This window comes from Gorilla gorilla, chromosome 5 (genome assembly GCF_029281585.2).
Source record: "Gorilla gorilla gorilla isolate KB3781 chromosome 5, NHGRI_mGorGor1-v2.1_pri, whole genome shotgun sequence".
In the NCBI taxonomy this organism is placed as follows: domain Eukaryota; kingdom Metazoa; phylum Chordata; class Mammalia; order Primates; family Hominidae; genus Gorilla; species Gorilla gorilla.
The window spans coordinates 45,275,287-45,283,597 of NC_073229.2; the positions used below are offsets into that span (position 1 = coordinate 45,275,287).

Sequence of the window (8,311 nt, forward strand, 5' to 3'; positions counted from 1 at the left end):
GGATCCTCAAAAGCCAGAATGTAATTCCTTGCGACCGGTGAAGAGGATGTGTTACTACAGGAACTGTATCAGACAGTTTACTTTCAGGTGATTTTTGAGCAAGTAGAAGCCTCAGTTCTTGACACCTAGGATAAAACCTCTTGAGGACTAGAAGAAAGAAAAACATCGAAGCTCCTGGTGGTACTTCGGTCTTTAACCGTTGAATACATTAAGAGTAACACTGGAATTCCAACACTTCCTCGCGCCAGCGTCAGTTTTAGAATCAACAAAATCGTTACTTGCTGATTCATTTAACTGCTAATATATTCGTTAAAAGTTTATTAGGCGTCAGTGATCTTGAAAGTTCCAAAAACACGAAGGAAACCCCAGGCACATGTAGAGAGATAGTTCCTGACGCTGCAGGAGGTTTCTTTCAACTTGTCTCCAGGTGACAAAACCAGTAGCCTGACCAAGGATGAAGGAGCGTATCTCACTTACTCTGGCCTCTCCAACTCGGGCTGAAATCCTTCGGTTCCCAAGTTGGAATTTGAGTGACACCCAGCAAGTGCTGTTAAATGAGACTTAATACCTAGCGGGATGCCACCACAATCTTGCCCTTTTCTACCACCCTCTGTAGCCCTTTTCTACCACCCTCAAAAAACATACCAGACTTACTATGTAATTCCGGTACTGCTGGGCTACCTCAGTTTCCACCCCTGAATATCTTCGCCGATTACATCAATGCTTATGTTTGTGACTTCAGAGACACTGAGAAGGCGCGGCTCCTTCCCTCAACCCCATTCGCCTTCCTTTCGGCGGCGTTGTCTTGAACCAACCTGAAAATAATAGGTCGTTAAGTTACAAGTCACTAAAGGGAAGTTTGCAACTTGCGATCCAGTACGCTGACATGACTCTAAAAGGAGAAGGCTGCCGACTCTGGGCGTACTGCCTTTGAATTAGCCATACTCCGCAAGGAGCAGTGCCGTTCAAAAAAAAAAATTTGTTGTCTAACAACAACAAAAATAAAAAAGAGGAGGTTCCCTTCACTCACCTTTGAAAATCCTATTACAGCGCTTTTTCCACATCCTCTGTCAAAAATTTCTCCGTGAATTTTCTAGTCTGGCTCAGAGTTAAAATAGTTTGGACTTGCTTGCTAAAGTCTGTAAATATAGTCTCAAAGGTCTCTTGAAAGGAGTAAGAAAAAAGTTCTGTTTTATTTAGAAAAACAAAAATGTCAACGAATTTATATATGGTTCCTTTAAAACAGTACCGTACTGGTGTGGCCGGTTAGCTCAGTTGGTTAGAGCGTGGTGCTAATAACGCCAAGGTCGCGGGTTCGATCCCCGTACGGGCCACTGGATGTCATGGTCGGGCCCTTGACTTATCTGATGGGGAGCGTTTTAATTTAAGCCTGTCGAATCACAGGTGCTCCGAATCGAATCCCAGGTGCTCCGAGTCGAATCACAGCTGCTCCTCTGAATCGAATGACAGCTGTTCTGAATCCGAAATTAAAAAGCCCTCTTATTCGTCAAGTGAGAAGGCTGTTTACGTTCGCTTCCCTTTATTGTAAAAAATGAAAAGAACAGGCCGAGCACGGTGGCTCGAACCTGTAATCCCAGCACTTTGGGAGGCCGAGGCGGGGTGATCATTTGAGGTCGGGAATTGGAGACCAGCCTGACCAATATGGTGAAATCCCGTCTCTATTAAAAATACAAAATAAGCCTTGCTTATGCCTGTAATCCCAACTACTAGGGAGGCTGAGGCAGGAGAATCACTTGAGCCCGAGAGGCGGAGGTTGCGGTGAGCTGAGGCCGTGCCATAGTACTCCAGCCTGGGCAACAAGAGCGAAACTCCGTCTCAAAACAAACAAAGAACAACAAAAAAGATGCAAGCATTAGGAAGAATGTACTGAAGAAAATTGGGTTGGAGTAGTGCGGCAGCTAGGTGGGTGTGTTTTAGGGAATGGGGAATTAAGAAGAGGTATGACAGCCGGGCGCGGTGGCTCACGCCTGTAATCCCAGCACTTTGGGAGGCCAAGGCGGGCGGATCACGAGGTCAGGAGATCGAGACCATCCTGGCTAACATGGTGAAACCCCGTCTCTACTAAAAATACAAAAAATTAGCCGGGCGTGGTGGCGGGCGCCTGTAGTCCCAGCTACTCGGGAGGCTGAGGCCGGAGAATGGCGTGAACCCGGGAGGCGGAGCTTGCAGTGAGCTGAGATTGCGCCACTGCACTCCAGCCTGGGCGACAGAGCCAGACTCCGTCTCAAAAAAAAAAAAAAAGAAGAGGTATGACATTTGCCTGTTTAGTTTTTAGTGAAACGTTAGGAAGCAATATATACTTTTTTCAATTTTTTTCATTCTCAATATTGAAAGGGAGACAATATTATTTTGACGCTTTAAACGAGTTTCGATAGGGAAAGGAAAGCAGGCTCAGCGTGGCCAGTGACTTGGTGAGAGTGTGATACCAATAGCAGCAAGATATGAGGTTTTGTTCCTCGCAATGGCTGTGCTTCATTCTTTTTTTCTGATCCCAGGCAGTTTCCAAGGCAAATAAATGCCCACACCACGTGAGGCTGCCACTGGCTTTCACGGAAAATTTCTCCCCTTTAGCTTAAAGAGTATATAAGTGAATGCAGTGTTTTAAGAATCGCCAGTTCTCCGTTCAACCTGTCCACAGCTCAACACATTTGGACTACCAGGTTTGTGGTTTCATTCGTTTACCCGCAGTGCCCCTGACAGCGCATAGTGGTAAGTGACTTCAGTAAACTCACCTGAGATGCAGAGCGAAGATCCAAGCTACACGTTCGGAAACCGAGCCACATATTAAGATGCTCTTTTGGTTTAGTTTGAGGAATTTTCCCTCTCTTGACTGTGGTTGCCTCCCAGCCTCTCTCTCCTCCACCATCTTCCTGGTCGCTGAGAAAGGAGGTCCTTCTATTCAGACACCGCCCCAAAGCTGCCACCTTCCACATTCATCTTCTTCTGGGATATCTGTCTGTCTGTCTGTCTATCTATCTATCTATCTATCTATCTATCTATCTATCTATCATCTATCTATCATCTATCTGTCTGTCTGTCTGTCTGTCTGTCTGTCTGTCTGTCTATCTCTGTCCCTGCCGATTCTCCTGTCTTCTATTTCTCTAGGATCTCAGGGCGGAGGAAAAGTGGTGGGAACCTGGGAGGCAGAGAAGAGGCCCGTGGCGGGAGTGGTGGATGGGGGCGATGTTGAGGCTGAGTTGGGTCCACCGACTTCAGGGTTGAGCTCTGTGTAGGGGGCCCAGCTGATGCAAGGAGCAGCTTGCATCCTGCATCCCCACAGCCCTGCCTTTATGATTCAACGTTTCTTCAGATGTCCCCTTTCTTTTTGACAACAGTCACGCCCAGGGAAAGAGCTGTGCCTCAGAGACGCCAGGAATGTGGACTTCTCCCAATAGAAAAAAATACCGATGAAGAAGATTTATGTGAAAAAACATTTTTTAAAGCTTCTTTGATTTTTAAGCTTTCTAATGGTCTTTTTCTCCTTTCTCCTTTCTCCAGTTGAGAATGAGATGAAAGGTAGAAACAAAATCCTGTAGGTTGGCTCTTTCGACGCTTGTCTCTTTCACGTTCAAGTAACAGCACCACTCTGGAAAAGGACATTCACAGGATTGTTAATATGGCTTTGAAGAAGGAAAAAGTGAGTGCACAAGCGAGCCAGCCAGGAGTCGAACCTAGAATCTTCTGATCCGTAGTCAGACGCGTTATCCATTGCGCCACTGGCCCTAGCCTGTAACGCTCCCTTAACTGTTACTCTTTTCATAATTATATTGTATTATACTATTGGGGCCAGAAAAAAAAAGATTGTTTCTTTATTTAGGTAGGGATTAAAACCCCAAATCGCACTGATTCAAGGAAAGCATGTTTTCTTTTGTCGTTTGTTGGCATAATAGACATTCACATAAAGTGTCTTTATTGAAAATAATGACCAATTTTCATCTTTGAAACATTATGTATGTGCTAAGATGAATGTCTTTCCTTCAAAGCAATATTGGTGTTTCTATCTTCTCTTTCATGTGTGTGCCTACTTTTTAGCTTTTTGTTACTTATTTTTTCAGGCCAATCAGCTGTTTTACCTGAATTTGATTTTTTTTTTTTTTTTTTTTTTTTTTTTTGAGTCGGAGTTTCGCTCTTGTTGCCCAGGCTGGAGTGCAGCGGCGCGATCTCGGCTCACCGCAACCACCGCCTCCTGGGTTCAAGTGATTCTCATGCCTCAGCCTCCCAAGTAGCTGGGATTACAGGCATGTGCCTCCGTGCCCGGCTAATTTTGTATTTTTAGTAGAGACGGGGTTTCTCCGTGTTGGTCAGGCTGATCTCGAACTTCCTACTTCAGGTGACCCGCCCACCTCGGCCTCCCGAAGTGCTGGGATTACAGGCTTGAACCACCGCGCCCGGCCTGAATTTCATTTTTAATATACTTACATTGGGCACTAATGATGTATGTGGATCAGTAATGAGCAATCTGTATTATTTTAAATTTAGATATTGCAAAAAGTAAAGTGCTTTGTAATACATTTCTGGAAGTATTAATCATAGTTTTTCCCTCTTCTCGTCCAAAAGGAAAAAACAAGTACCCACTCACTAGGGAGAAGTTTATTGTAAAATGGTATTACAACTCAAAGTAGCAGATGAAGACACTCAAATTTAACAAGGAGTCAAGAATTCGGAAAAGTACACATTTTTCAGAATCACATTTGACAGAAACTTAGAAACAAGGAACTTTACTTGCATAGCTGTTCAAAGTAAGCAAAACAGTGGAAAATGAAGAAGTGCTTATAAGGAGACGAAGTTTCGTATGGGTTTAAAAAGGTGGTCAGAAGCCAAAATGTATCCTCTTTGTGCCTCTGTTTCCTCGTTTATACAAAACGCTTTGAAGAGCAACTAATGCATATGACGGAGTGTTATCATCCTAATTTTTTTGGCTCCCACCAGCTGTGAGATCAGGACAAATACAAAGTAAAGATTGCTGCCTGAGAATGCTTTAAGAAAGCTGTCATACTAGTAATCTAAAAGGGAAATTGTATTCCTAATATTTTCAACGTTGCACCTGTCTTGTATTTGCCATTATGATTAGATGTAAGACAACTAGCATATTCTTTTTCTTTGAGACAGTCTCACTCTGTCTCCCAGGCTGGAGTGCAGTGGCGCCATCTCGGCTCACTGCAACCTTCGCATCCCAGGTTCAAGCGATTCTCCTGCCTCAGGCTCCCAAGTAGCTGGGACTACAGGCGTGCGCCAGTAAGCCCGGCTAATTTTTCTGCATTTTTAGTAGAGCCGGGGTTTCACCGTGTTGGTCAGGCTGGTCTCCAACCCCTGACCTCAAATGATCCGCCCGTTTCGGCCTCCCCAAGTGCGGGGATTGCAGAAGTGAGCCACCGCGCCCGGCCTTCAAATGTACATATTTCTTGATGTACATTTCCACAAGTGTGCGCGCGCTGTAAAACCCACAGCGATAGCACTCACAACTTTCTATCCTAGTGAACTAATGAAAGCTAACTGATGGAAGTAGCAAATTGGAAATCTAACCAGAAAATGGCGACGCTGTGAGCAGGATTTGAACCTGCGCGGGGAACCCCCATTGGATTTCGAGTACCAACACCTTAACCACTCGGCCATCACAGCCCCGGGAACCCTTTTTGTCTCAGAGGAAGTCGTGTTAGGCTCTTTGACTCTCTCACTGTTTAATGTTCCCACCGCAGGTTAATGCTTCCGTGTTTGTATTTGTCACTTTTTATATATTTGTCTCTCTCTTTCAACAAGAAGTTCCTGGGAAACATAATAGTGTCTTAATCTTTACTTGTTATCTGACTCTGTATGCATCAGAAACTTATTTGGTGCTTAGTGGCTGCTTTTGTTGCTGGAACAAATCCCCGAAGACTCAATTGTCTGTTCCCTATTCCTCCCTCCAGTTCATGAATTTTCTTCTCTCTTTACCCAGCACATGTTAGAGTTACGTTCTTGCTGCACTCTCAATTTCCCTGCCTCTCTCACTTTGTACTCCTTTGGCAAAGCCACAACCAGGGCAGCTAAACATGGCGGAAGAAAAACAATCAGTTGACAGACCTCACTTTAAATTCATGACAATGAATGTCAGGTAGGTGCTCAAGGCTACCAGGCAAATTGTACCATACGCGATTAGGTTAGTCCACTCCCAATCCTCTTGTTCTAAGTCACTGTTTCAGCCGGATGCAGTGGTCCAAGCCTGTAATCCTAGCACTTTGGAGGCCGAGGCGGGGGGGATCACCTGAGGTTAGGAGTTCGAGACCAGCCTGGCCAACATGGCGAAACCCCATCTCTACTTAAAAAAAAAAAAAAAAAAGCCAGATGTGATGGCTCGCGCCTGTAATCCCAGCTACTCGGGAGGCTGAGGCAGGAGAATAACTTGAACCCGGGAGGCAGAGTTGCAGTGAGCTGAGATGGCGCCACTGCCCTCCAGCCTGGGTGACAGACAGTGAGACTCCGTCTCAAAAAAAAAAAAATTAAGTCACTATTTCATATCTCTCATGCCAATGCTCCAACACCTCCTCTCTCATCCTTGCGTTCAATTGATGACTTTACTTCCTACTTCACAATCAGAAGAGACCTTCCACGCACATCTATCACCACATTCATCCACCTACCAGCCTTTGAAGGACTGTCAGTGATCCTATAATGCCTTGACAAGGTCGCCGATTATCTCCACATGGCTAAAATCACCTCCCAGTCCTCACCTTACTTGGGATAGCTGCAGCTATTAATATATTCTCCTTCTTACAACACTTTCTTCAATTGACTTTAGGGTAACAATTTTCCTGGTTGTCTTCCACTTAGTAATAAGCATTTAAGGTTCCTCCGTGTCTTTTCATGCTTTAATAACTCATTTATTTTTAGGGCTGAATAATATTCCATTGTCTGAGGTACCGTAGTATATTTATTCATTTACCTACCGAAAGACATATTGGTTACTTCCAACTTTTTGCAATTATGAATAAAGCTTCTATAAACATTTATGTGCAGGTTTTGTGTAGACACGTTTTCAGCTCCTTTGCATAGTTGCCAAGGGGTGTGATTGCTGGATCATATAATAAAAGTATGTCTAGTGTTGTAAGAAACCACCAAACTGTCTTCCAAAGTAGCTGTACCATTTTTCATTCCCACCAGCAATGAATGAGAGTTTCTGTTGCTCCATAACCTCACCAGTGTAGGTGTGGTCAGTGTTCCAGATTTTGGCCATTCTAATAGGTGGGTAGTGAGTGGTATAATACAATTAAAACAATAATACATCTCTCTGTTTACATATAATGTGGAGCATCTTTTCTTATGCTCATTGGCCATCTGTATATCTTCTTTAGCAATATCTGTTAGGGTCTTTAGCCTATTTTTTTATTGGGTTGTGTTCCTGCTGTTTAGTTTTAAGAGTCCTTTGCATATTTTGAATAAGTTGTTCATTACATAAGCTTTTTGCAAATATTTTCTTTAATCTGTGTCTTCTCACTCTTTTGATATTATCTCTAGCAGAGTAGAATTTTAAATTTTAATGAAGTTTATTACTTCTTTCATGGGACATATCTTTGATGTTTTATCTAAAATGTGATTGCTTAGTCATGTGTGGTGGAACATGCCTGTAGCCCCAGCTACTTGGGAGGCTGATGTGGAAGGATTGCTTGAGCCTGGGAGTCAGAGGTTGCAGTGAGCCGTAATCACACCACTGCATTAGGAAGACAGAGTGAAACCTTGTCTTTAAACAAAACAAAAAACCAGAGGTGACAATGACACTCTTTGGAACATTGCGTAACTTCTGTACATTCTGGAGCACATAGATTTCTCTAGAATTGTATGATACGCATTTGTAGTAAATTTCTATTGAGTTGGGTGATACGCATTTATAGTAAACTATGAACTATAACTGTCTTTTCCTCCAAAACTGTGTATATGTGCATGTTTGTATGCACACAAGAAAAAAGGTTAATAAAGTAAAAATATCAAGTAGTTATTCTCTAGAATAGTATCACATCATAATTATTATAGTTCTTTTCTGAAAGATTGTATATAAAAATAAGAGTTATTCGAGTCGCCCAACAGAACATCTGTTTATATTTTTCTGCCAACTGGGACCCAAGCTAGGCTCCCGTGGGAGTCCTCCTTTTGACCTGCCCCCAGCGAGAGGAAGTACTGCCCACTCTCTGAGTGGGAGTCTTAGCTTTGTTGCCTTCTTGCTTTCTTTATGAGCAACAGTCTTAGGTTTTTTTTTTTTTTTGAGACGGAGTCTCTCGCTCTGTTGCCCAGGCTGGAGTGCAGTGGCGAGATCTCAGCT

The 8,311-nt window shown here is 43.5% G+C and overlaps 3 non-coding genes across 3 annotated transcripts; 1 reads left to right on the forward strand and 2 right to left on the reverse strand.

Annotated features, from left to right (window-relative positions):
• Positions 1-1,260: 1,260 nt before the first annotated feature.
• On the forward strand, positions 1,261-1,334 carry TRNAI-AAU (transfer RNA isoleucine (anticodon AAU)). The gene has a single exon. It is a non-coding gene; the product is annotated as a tRNA-Ile (tRNA).
• A 2,337-nt stretch (positions 1,335-3,671) lies between these two features.
• TRNAR-ACG (transfer RNA arginine (anticodon ACG)) lies at positions 3,672-3,744 on the reverse strand. Its single transcript has one exon. It is a non-coding gene; the product is annotated as a tRNA-Arg (tRNA).
• Positions 3,745-5,557: 1,813 nt separating this feature from the next.
• Positions 5,558-5,640, reverse strand: TRNAS-CGA (transfer RNA serine (anticodon CGA)). Its single transcript has one exon. It is a non-coding gene; the product is annotated as a tRNA-Ser (tRNA).
• Between the last annotated feature and the right edge of the window lie 2,671 nt (positions 5,641-8,311).